Raw genomic sequence first — 16,081 nt, 5'->3', positions numbered from 1 at the left:
TTTTCATTTAATAATGTTAATGATAGATCCAAATGAGCTCTAACACAGTTTACAAAACCACCTTAAAAGTACTACTGTAGTAATACTTTTAAAAGCATTTAAAAGTAAATGCCAGACACAATAAGAAAAAAAAGGTGGAAGAAACATTTATGAGAACTAAACAATGTGCCAGAAACTGTGTTATTTCTCCTCTACACTCATTAACATATTCAAGATAAATAACTCTATGTAGTACGATTATCCCCATTTTACAGATAATTTCCCCAATGCCACACACAGCCAAGATTCAAATCGAGGGGAGACCACTTCCAGAGCCCTAGACAAAATAGCTTTTGTTCTCAAAAAGCCTATACTGTAGTCTAAAGTAGAAACAGACAAGCTACAATGCAATGTCATTAGTATCACAACAGGGAGGAAAATAAGATGCTCCAAAAACACAGATAAGAGATATCTAACAGATTTCTAACAGTCTACAATCTCAGTGAAGGCTTTCAAGATGATAGCATCTAGACTCAGAGAGACAACTATAAGTCATCCAGAAGAGAAAAATAACCTGGTCCATACTCTCAAAAGGACTTGATTACCCAAATGGTCAAGAATCCTAAGTCTGATATTTTATATAAGCAAATACCTGGAGAAGGAAATGGCAACCCACTCCAGTACTGTTGCCTGGAGAACCCCTGGAAGAGGAGCCTGGTGGGCTATAGTCCATGGGGTCACAGAAGAGTCACACAGGACTTAGCGAATGAACAATGCAAGCAAATAATTTCTAGCCAATGTTACACAGCAAAGACTGTGCTGAACTATGTCTGAAAGTGAAAGAAAGAGAAGTCTCTCAGTTGTGTCCAACTCTTTGCGATCCTGTGAACTGTAGCCCGCCAGGCTCCTCCATCCATGGAATTTTCCAGGCAAGAATACTGGAGTGGGTTGCCATGCCCTCCTACAGGGGATGTTCCCAACCCAGGGATCAAACTTGGGTCTCCTGCATTGAAGGCAGACTCTTTACTGTCTGAACTATGTCTAATATTCCATAAAAGATGCAGTCTATGCGTCATATGGTCTTCCCCGGTGGCTCAGTAGTAAAGAATCCGCCTGCAATGCAAGAGACGTGGGTTCAGTATGTGGGTTGGGAAGATCCCCTGGAGAAGGGAATGGCAAACTACTCTTGTCTGGAGAATTCTACGCACAGAGGAGCCTGGACAGAGGGGTTGCAAAAAGGGTCAGATATGACTGAGCAATAGACAACAACAAAGATGTGTCATATATAAGAAAAAAACTAAATCTAAGGTTATTCAAAGCCCTTTGGAAATCAATCACTCAAGATAAACAATTTGATAACTGACATAAGAGTTTACCCTCTGGTTTTCACACTATTTCATATTTTAAAATCTTTCTAAGAAAAAACTTTCATGCCTTCATAAATGAACTATACGGACCATACATTTAACCTTTTCTTGTAAGAGAGAACATGACAAACTTTCATTATTATTCTATATATACGACTAGAAATACAACAGATACCCAAAGCTAAATAGGTGTGCAAGGCTGTTTTCCTTTACTATCTATGGTTTTTAGAGTTGGGTTGTGTGTGTGTATAGTTTTTCCTATTTCTTCCTTGCTATCAATGTCAGCAATCTGTTATTATCAGTATGTATATTTATGACACCATTTCAATTCTATATTATTCTTTTTAATCTGCTACTTTAGAAACCACAGCATCATATATAAAATAAAAGTAAGTTCTCAGTGACAGCTTTATTTTTAAGTAATTACTTATAAAAAATTACATCCATTTGGGGGTTTCTGTGTCTTTCAAAAAGAAGATAAGGAGCTACTTACTGGGTCTACCCAAGTAAAGAGTTACAACTTCAAATTTTCATACCTTAAGATGCGCCTCTCACCTTCTTTAAACTCAACTCAGATCAGGTTGCAGAACCCTCTGAAGCTTTCCTGTAAGACACATCCTACACTGCCCCCATCCTGGCTACACTCCACTGTACTTGTATGTTTCTCCAATATGACTGTCATTTCCTTAACCGTCTCTTATATCTGCTTCTCAAGCATTGAATCCTTTCCTTGCCTTACAGACGCCTGCTGAATAAAACAGTGTCAGAGAATGAAACCAACTATATAAAGAGCCATAAAACTGTAACACCCCATACAATAAAAATGACGTTTCATACTCATAATGGTAACTTTCATGTGGAAATATACACTTATGAAATCTAAATTTGAGGGAAAATCACAAGAAAAGTATTAAGTGCAAGCAAGCAACAATATACTATTAAGCTGTTTTACCCACTGCACCCTCAAAAAAATCTGTTTATCTTGTGGGGAAGAAAGCAAAATACATAAATATATTCTCTCCAGGCAACCATAATATATTTTTCCACCCTCAGTGCAAACAAATAAATAAATAAACTGACATTTAAAGAACAGTGATTGTTAATTATCCAAGCTAAAATAAAAACTTTTGGGGGTATATCTACTTATTTTGAGGTACAAGAATAAAATAAAAGTCACCCATTACAAACACTCATAGATCTTGCTGTTGGAAGCATCTCTGAGGTCACCTAATGTTATTTAATACTCCTCCTCATTGCAGAAAGAATTCAGGTTGCTAGAGATGATCCAATCCACTTTCTACTCAATACATCCCTACATTTCTGCCTCCACTTGCCTTTCACTCACTGATCCTCTGGACCCACACAAAATATGTCTTCTGCTGTTCAGACAGCAGCCTATCAAAATCTGCTTACTCGATTTATTTTATGGTTTGACTTATTTTAGTGATTAAAAGTAATATATGTGCTTATCTATTTCAAAGACTTCTTCGGCGTCTCAAAAAATTTCTCAGTAAAATGAAAACACCAGGCACATTTATAGGTTCCCTGTTGTAAATCTTACCTTCTTAGGTTCTCATAATTACCCTATGAAACGCTCAAGGCAAGTATCATCAACCCCATTTAAAGAAATCATCAATATAGAGTAGCAGTTGAGAGTTGCTATGAAGTAATTTAGGAGCGAAAGAGACTTGCCTCTTATGAGCTGTGTAATCATAAGTTATGACCTTCTCTAAGCCTGTTCCTTTACCTGCAAACTGGACGCTGTAATAGTTCCTACCTCAGGTAGTTATTGTGAAGATTAACTAGATAATGCACATTATCTTACAGAATAACCCATTCACACTCAATAATGTTAGTTTTTGTTATTATTATTATGCAAAGAGGAAAAACTGTGGCAAATCACTTATGCTCTCAGAATTTCATTGCAACACTACATCAAGAATTGAGCTCTTAGGCCCTACCTACCTTGTCTTCCACAAAACCAAAAAATGTTCTCAGTAATTTGTGGCTTAAAGCACATGTTTTTTTCCATTCAATTTGACCAACCATAATGTATAAAATCTACTATCATGCCTCTCTTCCAAATGAAATTTTCACAAGTATAAAAATTACTGAAGTTCTCTATCTAGAAAAATTAATTCTCAATGGCACATAATAAAGTTCCACCATGACTTAGCATGTAAACATAATGAAACTTACAAGTAAAATGAGAAGCATCACATTAATTGCTAAATGAACTAGTTTCTACGAACCACTATTATTGGATTATCCTTTAAAACCTTTATCTGGTATCCTCATATGGTAGAGATTGCTATTTTATTGTTTGTGAAATCAAGTGCAAGGAGAGAAACCTGTTTCACCTATCAAAACTATTGACAGTGCCAACAAGAAATATAAAATGCATGTCAGAATTTTAAAAAAATTAGAACACCCCACTGTTCATAGCAGCACTATTTATAAAAACCAAGTCATGGAAGCAACCTAAGTATCCACTGTCAGATGAATGGATAAAGAAGATGTGGTGTATACATACACAATGGAATATTACTCAGCCATAATGCCATTTGCAAAAACACAGATGGACCTAGAGATTATCATACTAAGTGAAATATTCCAGAGAAAGACAAATATCATATGATATCGAATATTATATGCGGAATCTAAAAAGTGATACAAATGAACATATTTACAGAACAGAAATAGACTCACAGGCCGAGAAAACTTATGGTTACCAAAGGAGAAAAAGAGGGTGGGAGGGATAAACTGAGTCTTTGGTATTAACATATACACACTACTATACAGAAAATAAACAACTAGGACTTAGTATATAGTACTGGGAATTATATTCAATATCTCATAATAACCTATAATTGAAAATAATCAAAAATTTTATATATATTTATATGTGTGTTTAGTTCAGTTGCTCAGTTGTGTCCAACTCTTTGTGACCCGATGAACCACAGCACGCCAGGCCACCCTGACCATCACCAGCTCCCGGAGTCCACCCAAACCCATGTCCATAGAGTCAGTGACGGCATCCAACCATTCATCCTCTGTCATCCCCTTCTCCTCCTGCCCTCAATCTTTCCCAGAATCAGGGTCTTTTCCAATGAGTCAGCTCTTCGTATCAGGTGGCCAAAGTATTGAAGTTTCAGCTTCAACACAGTCCCTCCAATGAACATCCAGGACTGATCGGATCTCCTTGCAGCCCAAGCGACTCTCAAGAGTCTTCTCCAACACCACAGTTCAAAAGCATCAATTCTTCGGCACTCAGCTTTCTTTATGGTCCAACTCTCACATCCATACATGACCACTGGAAAAACCATACCCTTGACTAGATGGACCTTTGTTGACAAAGTAATGTCTCTGCTATTTAATATGCTATCCCTTGTTGGTCACAACTTTCCTTCCAAGGAGTAAGAGTCTTTTAATTTCATGGCTGCAATCACTATCTGCAGTGATTTTGGAGCCCAGAAAAAAAATAAAGTCAGCCGCTGTTTCCACTGTCTCCCCATCCATTTGCCATGAAGTGATGGGATCAGATGACATGATCTTAGTTTTCTGAATGTTGAGCTTTAAGCCAACTTTTTCACTTTCATCAAGAGGCTCTTTAGTTCCTCTTCACTTTCTGCCATAAGGGTGGTGTCATCTGCATATCTGAGGTTATTGATATTTCTCCTGGCAATCTTGATTCCAGCTTGTGCTTCATACAGCCCAGCGTTTCTCATGATGTACTCTGCATAGAAGTTAAATAAGCAGGGTGACAAAATACAGCCTTGACGTACTCCTTTTCCTATTTGGAAAGAGTCTATTGTTCCATGTCCAGTTCTAACTGTTGCTTCCTGACCTGCATACAGGTTTCACAAGAGGCAAGTCAGGTGGTCTGGTATTCCCATCTCTTTCAGAATTTTCCACAGCTAATTGTGATCCACACAGTCAAAGGCATTGGCATAGTTAATAGAGCAGAAATAGATGTTTTTCTGGAACTCTCTTGCTTTTTTGATGATCCAGCGGATGTTGGCAATTTGATCTCTGGTTCCTCTGCCTTTTCTAAATCCAGCTTGAACATCAGGGAGTTCACAGTTCACATATTGCTGAAGCCTGGCTTGGAGAATTTTGAGCATTACTTTGCTAGCATGAGATGAGTGCAATTGTGCGGTAGTTTGAGCATTCTTTGGCATTGCCTTTCTTTGGGATTGGAATGAAAACAGACCTTTTCCAGTCCTGTGGCCACTGCTGAGTTTTCCAAATTTACTGGCATATTGAGTGCAGCACTTTCACAGCATCACCTTTTAGGATTTGAAACAGTTCAACTGGAATTCCATCACCTCCACTAGCTTTATTCATAGTGATGCTTCCTAAGGCCTACGTGACTTCCCATTCCAGGATGTCTGGCTCTAGGTAAGTGATCACAGCATCGTGATTATCTGGGTCGTGAAGATCTTTGTGTGTGTGTGTATTTTTTTTTTAATTGAAGAACAGTTGATTTAAAAAGTGCTGGTTTCAGGTGTACAGCAGAGTGATTAAGTAATTACATAAAATAAATACATAATTAGAGGCCTAGACTCATTACTGAAAAATTAAGCTGCCTAACTCATGCAGAGGATGAGAGGGTTAGACAGTATCACCAATTCAAAGGACATGAATCTGAGCAAACTCTGGGAGATAGTGAAGGACTGTGAGCTTGGCATGCTGTAGTCCACGGGGTCACAAAAAGTTGGATATGACTTAGCCATGAAATTAAAAGACGCTTACTCCTTGGAAGAAAACTTATGACCAACCTAGATAGCATATTCAAAAGCAGAAACATTACTTTGCCGACTAAGGTCTGTCTAGTCAAGGCCAAGGTTCTTCCAGTAGTCATATATGGATGTTAGAGTTGGACAGTGGAGAAGGCTGAGCACAGAAGAATTGATGCTTGTGGTGTTGGAGAAGACTCTTTAGAGTCCCTTGAACTGCAAGGAGATCCAACCAGTCCATTCTGAAGGAGATCAACCCTGGGATTTCTTTGGAAGGACTGATGCTAAAGCTGAAACTCCAGTACTTTGGCCACCTCATACGAAGAGTTGACACATTGGAAGACTTTGATACTGGGAGGGATTGGGGGCAGGAGGAGAAGGGGATGACTGAGGATGAGATGGCTGGGTGGCATCACGGACTCAATGGACGCGAGTCAGGGTGAACTCCGGGAGTTGATGATGGACAGAGAGGCCTGGCGTGCTGCGACTCATGGGGTCACAAAGAGTCGGACACGACTGAGTGACTGAACTGAACTGAACAAACAAACTTATGCAAAAAAATTTTTATATGTTCACTAGTACTAGCAAACAGGTGGTCCATATATTTGAATAATAACATCTAACTTCATTTTTCCCATTAACTTTACCAGGAAGCTTGGCTTAGTGTTAAAAGAAGATTCTACAATATTAAGAGAAAAAAACAGATGCAGGAAAGAGGACATTAACTAAATTACAATTTAGTACCAACTTGATAAGCAACATCTTTGCATAGAAAGACTAGCACAAAGTCTTTAACATTAGTCCAAACCTGACCACTAACAGTAGGGCAAAATATGAGACAGAGATTTTAAATGAAAGAATACAGCCCATGAGAGAAGACCTCTGTGGAAATAAAATAATAAATGATTAAGGTCTGATGGCTATTAGCTGCTGAGACAACAAAATTACTATAAAACAACCTAAGAAACCATATCATCTGCCAGTATATGTATAGTCTCCCTTCAGAGGTTGACTTCTCACTAAACAAAGATATAATTTATCCCAAGTGTCTTATCAAGATAAATTTACTAAAGAGAAACTATTGAAGGAAATACCTAATAACCACTCTAACAAACATTTGCATTTATACAATACTCTTAGAAATGGGGTTCAAAAATGACAAAGTACATCTTGAAGCACAGAATAAACACTCAACATTGTTTATCAAAAACTAACGTTACACTTCTCTTAAACCTTCAAAACTGAAAAACCACAAGTTTGTATTTTCTCTAAATATAGTGTTTGTTATTTGCATCCCCTCTGGTGGAAGTTTGATTTTTAAGGTCCTGTAATTTTTTGCCTGGCTTCTCTGGTGGCTCAATGGTAAAGAATCTGCCTGCCAATGCAGGAAACACGGTTCAATCCCTAGGTCAGGAAGATTCCCCTAGAGGAGGAAATGGCAGCCCACTCCAGTATTATTGCCTGGGAAATCCCATGGGAAGAAGAGCCTAATGAGCTATACAGTCCATGGGGTCACAAACTGAGTGTCTGAACATGCATACATACAATTTTTCCTACTGCTGATAATGAGGGCAGAATACAGGTGCACATAAAACACAGGGAAAGGGTGAAATTCGGAACTCCTTCACTGGTACAAATGAATTCTACGCTTGACTTTTAAAACGTGCTACTTTCCTGGAAATGTGGCATACAAAGAAAAAAAAACCCACTGGGTGTGCATGGCTCTTATATTTGTGACTTAAGAGATAAGTCTTCAAAGAGCCAAATCACTTACTTTTAGTCATTTACCAGGTAGACTGTATTCTCACCAAAAATTCCAACAATTGGTGGGTGGCGTGTGTGTTATACATACACATCAATGTATATGTGTTTAGGAAAATGTTTGCATAGTTTAATAACACTGAGTACCACATACACACAAAAAAAACTGATAGTAGAAAATTTTAATAAACTCAATTTGTAAAAACCTAACATGTTAAAAAAAAAAAAAAAAACCTACCTCTGTGCTGACATGATTAGCTGCACCATTCAAGTGGTGTGAAGTATCTGAAGCATGCTGCCTCTAAACTCTTATCATGCTATTTGGGATGTGCTATCTTGTGAAGCAGTTCACGTGAAACTGCTAAAACCTACAGTAACAGGACAATATACATATCAGAACTTTAAATGAGGAAAACAGTATGGCAAAGACATTCATTCATATTTATTTTGGAACCAAATCTCAACCCCAAAATTCCTTGTCAACCATCCAGAAGTAACCCAACTTATTACCAAGAAGTTTTGTTGTTTTTATTTTTTTTTACTATAGCAACTTCATTACCAAGATTACCAAAATTTTCCACACACTTCCAGCAGTCTGTATGTGTTACCTGGCAACAATCTAAAAGGGCTTTTACTTTATAGAACTGGTAGGCCAAAGAGAAGTAAAGCTTCTTCAAATTGACTGTGCATCATTTTAATTAGAAGCAGTGAGTATGAAATCTTCAACAGGCAGAAAATCTTGAGAATCAGTTTCATTAACAGACACAACATACTGTCATTTGTCTTCATTTCCCGTATGGAACAAAGCAAGCTCCATCCAGGACTTCAAAACATCCCCAGTCGTACAGGTTGTCAAAGACATAAATGCTGAAATCAAAGAACTACTTGAGTAAAGAATCTAGCAAGCCTTCACAACTGGCTGTGGTATGAATACCCTGCTTTGCTGTCCTAAATTCTGAAAACTAGTCAGCTCAGCTGTGGATCTGTATCAACTGCCTTTCTGCCTAAGCCAAACCTGCCTCCAAATTAAGACCCAGTCATTTAGAAAGCACATTTTAGAAGGTGCTTTAAAAAGACTTTCAAAACTGCTTCCTGCTATAGACAATCTGATGCTATTTGGCAAAACAAAAAATAATGGTATCTCCTTACAAAGAAAATGTTTTCCCTTTCTTTCCAACAATTTTAGGATTGGTATACTCAACTTTGCTTCTCTTACACTAATAATTTTTCCCTCAGCTTTTACTCTAAGGATACTTAAGTGCTCTCTGGGTCATAGTCAAGTCAGGAGCAAAGCATACAGCGCTTATTGAACGTTAAGAAGTGAGTACCAAATGACTGCAGAGACAAAAGTGAAAGACAAGCAGAAAAACAGAAAGGAAAACTGGCATTCAGGCTCTTCACCATTTGGTTCTGACTCTTTCTTACCTAGCTCTTTCCCTCTATACCTTTGATCACCCTGGCCCAGAAAGACCTTTCTCTATTTACTACGCGTCCTATTTCCACATGTCCAAATCCTACCCATTCTTCAAAGCATGGTTTAAATGTCACCTCTTCCCATATCCTTACAACTAAAGGTAATCCCTCCCTCCTCTCTCTAACTTGTACCTCCTTATCTTTATCTCTTTACTACATATTACTTTCTGCCTTACATTATCTTTATTTCCATACTTCATCTCCCACACAAGCATAAAGCTTCAGGGTCAAGGTTCATGCCTTATTCATCTCTGTTCAAACTGCTTAACACGTTTTACACATATTAAACTCTCTGAGTTCCATGGGTTAGGAAAAGAGATAAATCCACTAGCTCTAACTCCAGATTAGGAGTCCACAGACCCCCCCTTTGCTAATGACTAGCTATATGACCTTGAACTTCAATTTTTTAGTGTTTTCATCCACAGAGTCAAGAAGGTGGACTAAGCCAGTTTTTAACCATCGATGGTTATCCATTATCAGGCTGTAAAATCAATTTTGGCATCAAAATCCAGCATTATCTTTTTAATAAAAAGAAATAAAATAGAAAATATCAAAGTATGTTGTAGGCAGTGAAGTGGTACACTGTGAATATTTAACTGGCTATTCAAAGGAGAGAGAAAAGCTCTGAATTGTAACATCTGTTGATCTCCCTGGTGTAAATACTCCTACCAAAGCCAATTTCAAGCTACACATGCACCTAGGTGGAGAGAGAGACATAACTACTCTTACAAGTCAACCGATAAGCCAGCTCCAGCAAAGGCCTAAAACAACAAGTATTACTTCACCAAAATTTTCTTTCAACTTCGTGTGTCTGTGTGCGTGCGCGCGGTGAATGAGTATAAAATCTATTTCTCACTGTGAGTCACAGTCAAAACCGTTCATAAATGTTCAGCTAAACAATCTCCTAGTCCTCTTCTATGTGTACTACACAATGCAATAAATTGCACTCTTAGTTACATATGTAATCTCAACATCAAAATTTGTATGTCTCTTCAAAAATGAGAGATGCCTACTGGTATCACCAGAAGGCAAATTACAGGAAGTGAAAATTTGACTTAGGAAGTATTAGCAAAAGACCAAGGTTTTCAACCTTTGTTCAGTTACAACTGAGGGCTACATCTTCCTACTAGTTGCAATGGCTCATTTAGCAAAGGGTTAGGGGAGACAGCAGGAAAGGAAAAGGAAACCTATAGTATGAAAAAAGGTCCATGTAATTGTGAATATGTGCCCTTCACCCACCCAGGAACCTTGTTGTTTTTGTTCAGTCGCTCAGTCCTGTCCAATTCTTTGCAATCCATGGACTGTAGCCTCCCAGGCCCCTCAGTCCATGGGGTTTCCCAGGCAAGAATGTTGGAATGGGTAGCCATTTCCTTCTCCAGGGGATCTTCTCTACCCAGGGATTTAACCCGCATTTCCTACACTGCAGGCAGATTCTTTACTACTGAGCCACCAGGAAAGCCCTTGCTTAGAACCTGGGTACAAAGAAAACCAGAGCTATAAAAAGGTGAATTTCCATCCCTGATGTTCCCCTGTTAAATTCTCCAGCACAAGCCTGCATCCCTCAATAGACTTCCATTACTGAGAATCCCCTACTACTAAAATTAAGTTTTTGCCAGGGACTAGAGACATGTAGTACTTGCTGAATTTAGAATAGGCAAGGGGAAAAATAGCACAGCAAACAGTTGTTAGACTTGATATTCTGGGAAAATCAGGCTTTTATTGAAAAACATACTTTCTTATTTTCTTCTTACTTAAGCTTACTAAACTGGGTGAGAAGTAAAGTTTATTGAATACATTTTGGGCTGTACTATGTCTATCACAACACAGTCTGTAACCAGATTTTTCCTGAGTGTTTATAAAGAATTGTGTTTTCTATTTTTAAGGTTATTTAGAAAACAAGGAAGCTCGGAATTTCAAGCAGGCTAATAATGTTAGCTCAAATCTAACTCCAAATCAACTGAATATATGCACAGAAGTTTCCCAGGAAAATCCCAAAAGTTACACCAAAAAAATACAAAAGATGAAAAAAAGAAGTCAGCATGAACACAAATTGGCAATACTCAATTGTAGTAGCCTATCTGTTGCATGAGTACAATATGAAAAGAAAATTAAGTATGAAAAAGAGAATGTTGAGATACAAGTTCTGCTTAATTCCATTAACTATTCCTTATTAGGGTCCACTGGTAGGTACTTCTACCCAATTTCAAATATTGACCATCAAGTGAAAATTATTCAGTTCAGTCGCTCAGTCATGTCCGATTCTTTGAAAAGCCAAGAGTCAAGTCAAGCAATGTCTTTCTTCATGGTGACAATATTAAACCTTGCCTTAAAAACTGAGTGTTTTACCATACTCAGGCTCTAGTCAATATTTTCTTTGCCTCCACTATCTGTGGTGCCAAATGCTCATAAGACCATCTCTGTAAGAGGCTGTACCAGAGCCTGGAATAGCCTGGGGCTGCTGGTCATGCTCAGGTCCACTGGCTGACCTATGTATAGAAAGTAAGCGCTATACCTTGGTTTCCCTGGTGGCTCAGCAGTGAACATCCACCTGCAATGTAGGAAACATGGGTTTGATCCCTGGGTCAGGGAGATTCCCTGAAGGAGGAAATGGCAACCCACTCCAGTATTCTTGCCTGAGAAATCCCATGGACAGGGAAGTCTGAAGGGCTATAGTCCATAGGACAGCAAAGAACGGGACACAACTGAGCAACTGAAAACACATAAACACACATACAAGAGCTATACACATGTAGCAACTCATTAAAACTTGTGAGACAGCAAAAAGAAAACTCTGTGCCTGGGAATCCCTTAGCCTACAGTATCTCCATCCTCCAAACATCCTCTATTCAGCCATTAAGACCCCACACCACTTCAAGACAACAACAGGCTAGAATTCAGACCAATTTCTACACCATCAAAACAAGAAAGTTTTGCTACTTAGCTACTACTCTCTACAAAGCTAATTTCTCAAAGCCTTGTTAGCTCCCACTCACAATATTTTAACTTGGCACAAGAAAACTCCTTCTTGTGATTACTCCAAAAGAACGGATAAAAGGACTTTGAGCTTCAATGCTGTATCATCTGAGTTCAAATAAATATATACTAACTGAAAGAGCTCAACTTTGGGTTAAGGCAAAGAAAATTTTAAGTTTTCAGAAATCACAAATTTAGAACTGGTGAGCTGACAAAACATAGAAACTGTCTCACATACCCAATAAAATTCTGTTACTCAAGTTTTAAAACACCATAATAAACACTAAGGTGAAAAGAAAATTATCTGAATTATGAAACAATTAGCAAGGACACAAAAATTCACAGAACATTGCAACTATAATATATAAAAATCACCATCAAATAACTCAGGTCAAAAAAAAAAGTCACACATTTACACCTTTTATGCCGGTTGGTATATTCACTATGTCCCAATAGTACTGGGACCTACTACTTTGTTTCCAGCTTCTTAGAATATAATGTAGGCTATGTAATACATTCACATATAAAGACTGCCCAACTACATCACTTCTCCCCAGATGACCTGTCAATACAAAATATCAGGGCACACTTTGACCTGATTGAAGACTCCAGTCTCAGTCTCAACTAACTCCCCAACCAAACAAGCATTTAATACAATTTGAAGATAATGTATACATTAAATTCACCTGGTCTTTCTCCTTTGTAGTTTCATTGTCAGTTTCACATGGGACTCTGTTGAGATAATGAATCACAGGCCAGTTTTCCAATACTGGTAACTTGTGGACCAGTATTTTCCATGGGCAAAAATCCACTTCCAATTTTACCACAAGCAAACTTCATGTTAGTATCTTCTGCCATCATTCTACAAATGCGCAGATATTCTACAGAAGTGCAGCAGAAGCCACACATAAACACTATTATGAGAAAAGTCAGGTTTCCGTAATACGGTGTTTCCAGAATTATAAAAAGCAACTATCTATCTCCCCAGTACACGCAGGAAAATTTAAACGTACTTTTTAAAATCCCTAAACTTTCCAGCACCAGAACTGCAGACCTTGAAATAAAGTTTCCAGTCAGCGTTGAAATCTATCAGGCAAGTGAAAGCTGTCCTTACCATCAGCAAAATGAGGTTGGCATTTCTCGTCACTTACATGAAACTCTCAATTCTACAAGTGACCACGTAAATTTCGGTACGTTTTCTAAACTGATCCTATCTAAGAAGTACAGGGACAATACACAAGCACCTGGACACACTGCCCTGGGATCAGAAACAATCCTATCGGTCCAGTTCCCTAGCACCCGAACACCTCCCCGCTGGCCAGTGGCCCCTTTCCACATGCTGACGCACTGCCCAGCCCTGAACCGCTGGAGACCAGTGCAAAGTACTAGTCCAGTCTCAGAAACTTTGACTCAGTTATCAGGACACTGAACGCCCACGACCTGGAAGAGGGATGTTTGGCATGGTCAGGCGGTCAACTTTGAAGCGGGGCATTCCGTACAGGTAGAGATCTGCCCAGCACGCAGCCCATCCCAGCCAGCAAAACCACAAGCATCAACAGCAGGAGCGGAGCAAAGTGCCTGGCGGAGACAGGGGGAGCGCGAGGGCGAGACGCGGTCACGAACAGATGCCTGAACGTGGGTAAGAAAATACTCTCACCACACGCCCACCCCCACCCCCGGACGTGGGGCTGCTGGGACAGCGATCCCGGCAGCAGCCGGCGGCAGTGTCAGGAGGGCACATCTGGAGGCGAGCGCCCAAGTCACCACCCCCGCCCCCAGGTGAGGGGCGCCGACCCCGCCCGCCCGCCGACCCGCCCCGGCCGCGAGGAGCGGCCGCCCGGGAGAACCACCGATGTCCGCGGAACCACCGACAGTCCCGAGCCTTCCTCCCGCGGTCCTCTCGCATCCCGTCCCGGCCCGGCCCCCACAGCTACCCTCCCCAGGCGCAGCCCCGGCGCCAACACCCCCAGCCCAGCCCGCAGCCCCGGGCCGCCGGTGCGCCCGTCGGCCCCTACGAGGCCGCCCTCACCTCACCTCCTCTCGTCTCCGCGGGAAGGGCCGGAACAACTCTGCCAGGCGCCCGCGTCGCACCCGCCGCCCAGCGTTCTGCGGCCCGGCCCGTCCCGTTCACTCTGCCGCCGCCGAAGCCCTAGGAGGGCGGAGGGAACAGGGCGGAGGGAGCTGAGAGAGGAGGGGAGGAGGACCGCCCGGCAGGAAGAGGCGAGGGAGGGGGCGGGTCGGGGAGGAGGAGGTGGTGGTGGTGGTGGTGAAGATGACGTGTCGGGAGCGCGCACGTCCGGGCCCCTCGGCGCGGCGTGCGCGCTCCTGAGGGCGGAGGGCCTTCTCTGCCCTGAGCGGCGGGCGCGCACGCGCGTACACGTCCCCGCCTGGCGGTGTTTGGGTTAACGTCTGTGAGTGAAGACCTAGCCCGCCTAGGCTGTGAAGAGTAGGGACCCGGGAAGGGGCTAGAGACGCTCGCGGTACTTCAGAACTTCCCAGAGCTTAACCATGCCGGGAGCCCAGCCGCGCGGGTTCGCTAGGGCGACCCTGATCTCCGAGTGAGTTGGGTTGAAGCGTTGCCCAGCGATTACTGATCTTTTAGATAATTCTTACTTTGGGGCGATTGTGCTCTTGCTCATAAACCTGGTTTACGTATATTGTCATTCTTAATGCCCAGTACTCCTCAGGGAAGTCACCTTAAAGAATTCTAACTTTTCTCGTCAGTTACTCTTTTCTGTGCCTGTTTCAAGATGTCTTGTGGGCTTACAAAGGTTCCTTCTGTGGGACTCAGGAGAGATTGAAGAAAATAACCAGTGGGGATTAAACAGGAAGCACTATTATGTATTTATGAAGAAAACTTAGCGTCATTTGCACCTTTTTATCCTGTGGGGTAATAAAGTTGGGGGTACAAACTAGCAGAGATAAAAAATAAGCCAACTCTTTCATCGACTAATACTGTACTGATCCTTAAACTGGATATCCTTCTTCATAGATCTTAGAGGCAAAAAAAAAAAGACCAGGAATTTTTTTGAATTTCCTTAGCACTTCGTTTCTAAAGGTTTGTGGCACCGAATATATTCAGCCTCATCTGGGTAAATTTGTGTGACATTTTAGCCCACTAAAGAATCTTTTGAGGCTCTGCTTCATTTTTATCTTCCACCGTGCCTAGCAGAGCGTCTGACTTAAGAGAAAGTACTCCATAAATGTTATTGTATAAATATGTGAAGACATCGCAGGAGGAATTAGATGTGTCCAATGATTTCCACTCTAAAGTGACTTCTTTAGTTTAAAATTCTCTCTCCTACTTAAATTCTTCGGCACTCATTTCCCCACCTAGATCCGAAAGCTACCTTGAGAAATCCCTAATCTAAATGTCTATAGATGCTCAAGGGTTCCCTGATAGCTCCGTAAAGAATCCACCTGCAATGCAGGAGACTCTGGTTCAATTCCTGGGTCAGGAAGATCCCTTGAAGAAGGGAAAGGCTACCCACTCCAGTATTCTGGCCTGGAGAATTCCATATATGGTATAGTGGACTATACGCTGTATAGTCCATGGGGACGCAAAGAATCGAACAGGACTGAGGGACAGGACTGAGGGACTTTCACTTTCATAGATGCTGGGACAGACCAAGAGTATTACATTTATTTAATATTTCTCCTAGGTGCTGGGCTTCTTCCTAGGAAATCCTTTAACCTCTGTATCCCAAGAGATTACCTAACTCTGAGCCTGACCCAGTAAATGCTGAACTTTTGGTATTTAATAAGGTTAAGGTCAGGATAACTCAGATC

General features: G+C 40.8%; 1 protein-coding gene across 1 annotated transcript in view; it reads right to left on the bottom strand.

Annotated features, from left to right (window-relative positions):
* RABGAP1L (RAB GTPase activating protein 1 like) overlaps window positions 1-14,445 on the bottom strand; it is a 718,011-nt gene extending 703,566 nt beyond the window's left edge. Inside the window, exon 1 of the mRNA XM_052653672.1 lies at window positions 14,327-14,445. The gene's annotated coding sequence lies outside the window, so the exon portion shown is untranslated. The remainder of the gene's footprint in view (window positions 1-14,326) is intronic.
* Window positions 14,446-16,081: the final 1,636 nt, after the last annotated feature.

This window comes from Budorcas taxicolor, chromosome 16 (genome assembly GCF_023091745.1).
Source record: "Budorcas taxicolor isolate Tak-1 chromosome 16, Takin1.1, whole genome shotgun sequence".
In the NCBI taxonomy this organism is placed as follows: Eukaryota; Metazoa; Chordata; class Mammalia; order Artiodactyla; family Bovidae; genus Budorcas; species Budorcas taxicolor.
The sequence above is the reverse complement of the archived record's forward strand: the minus strand, read 5'-3'. Positions and strand labels throughout refer to the sequence as shown.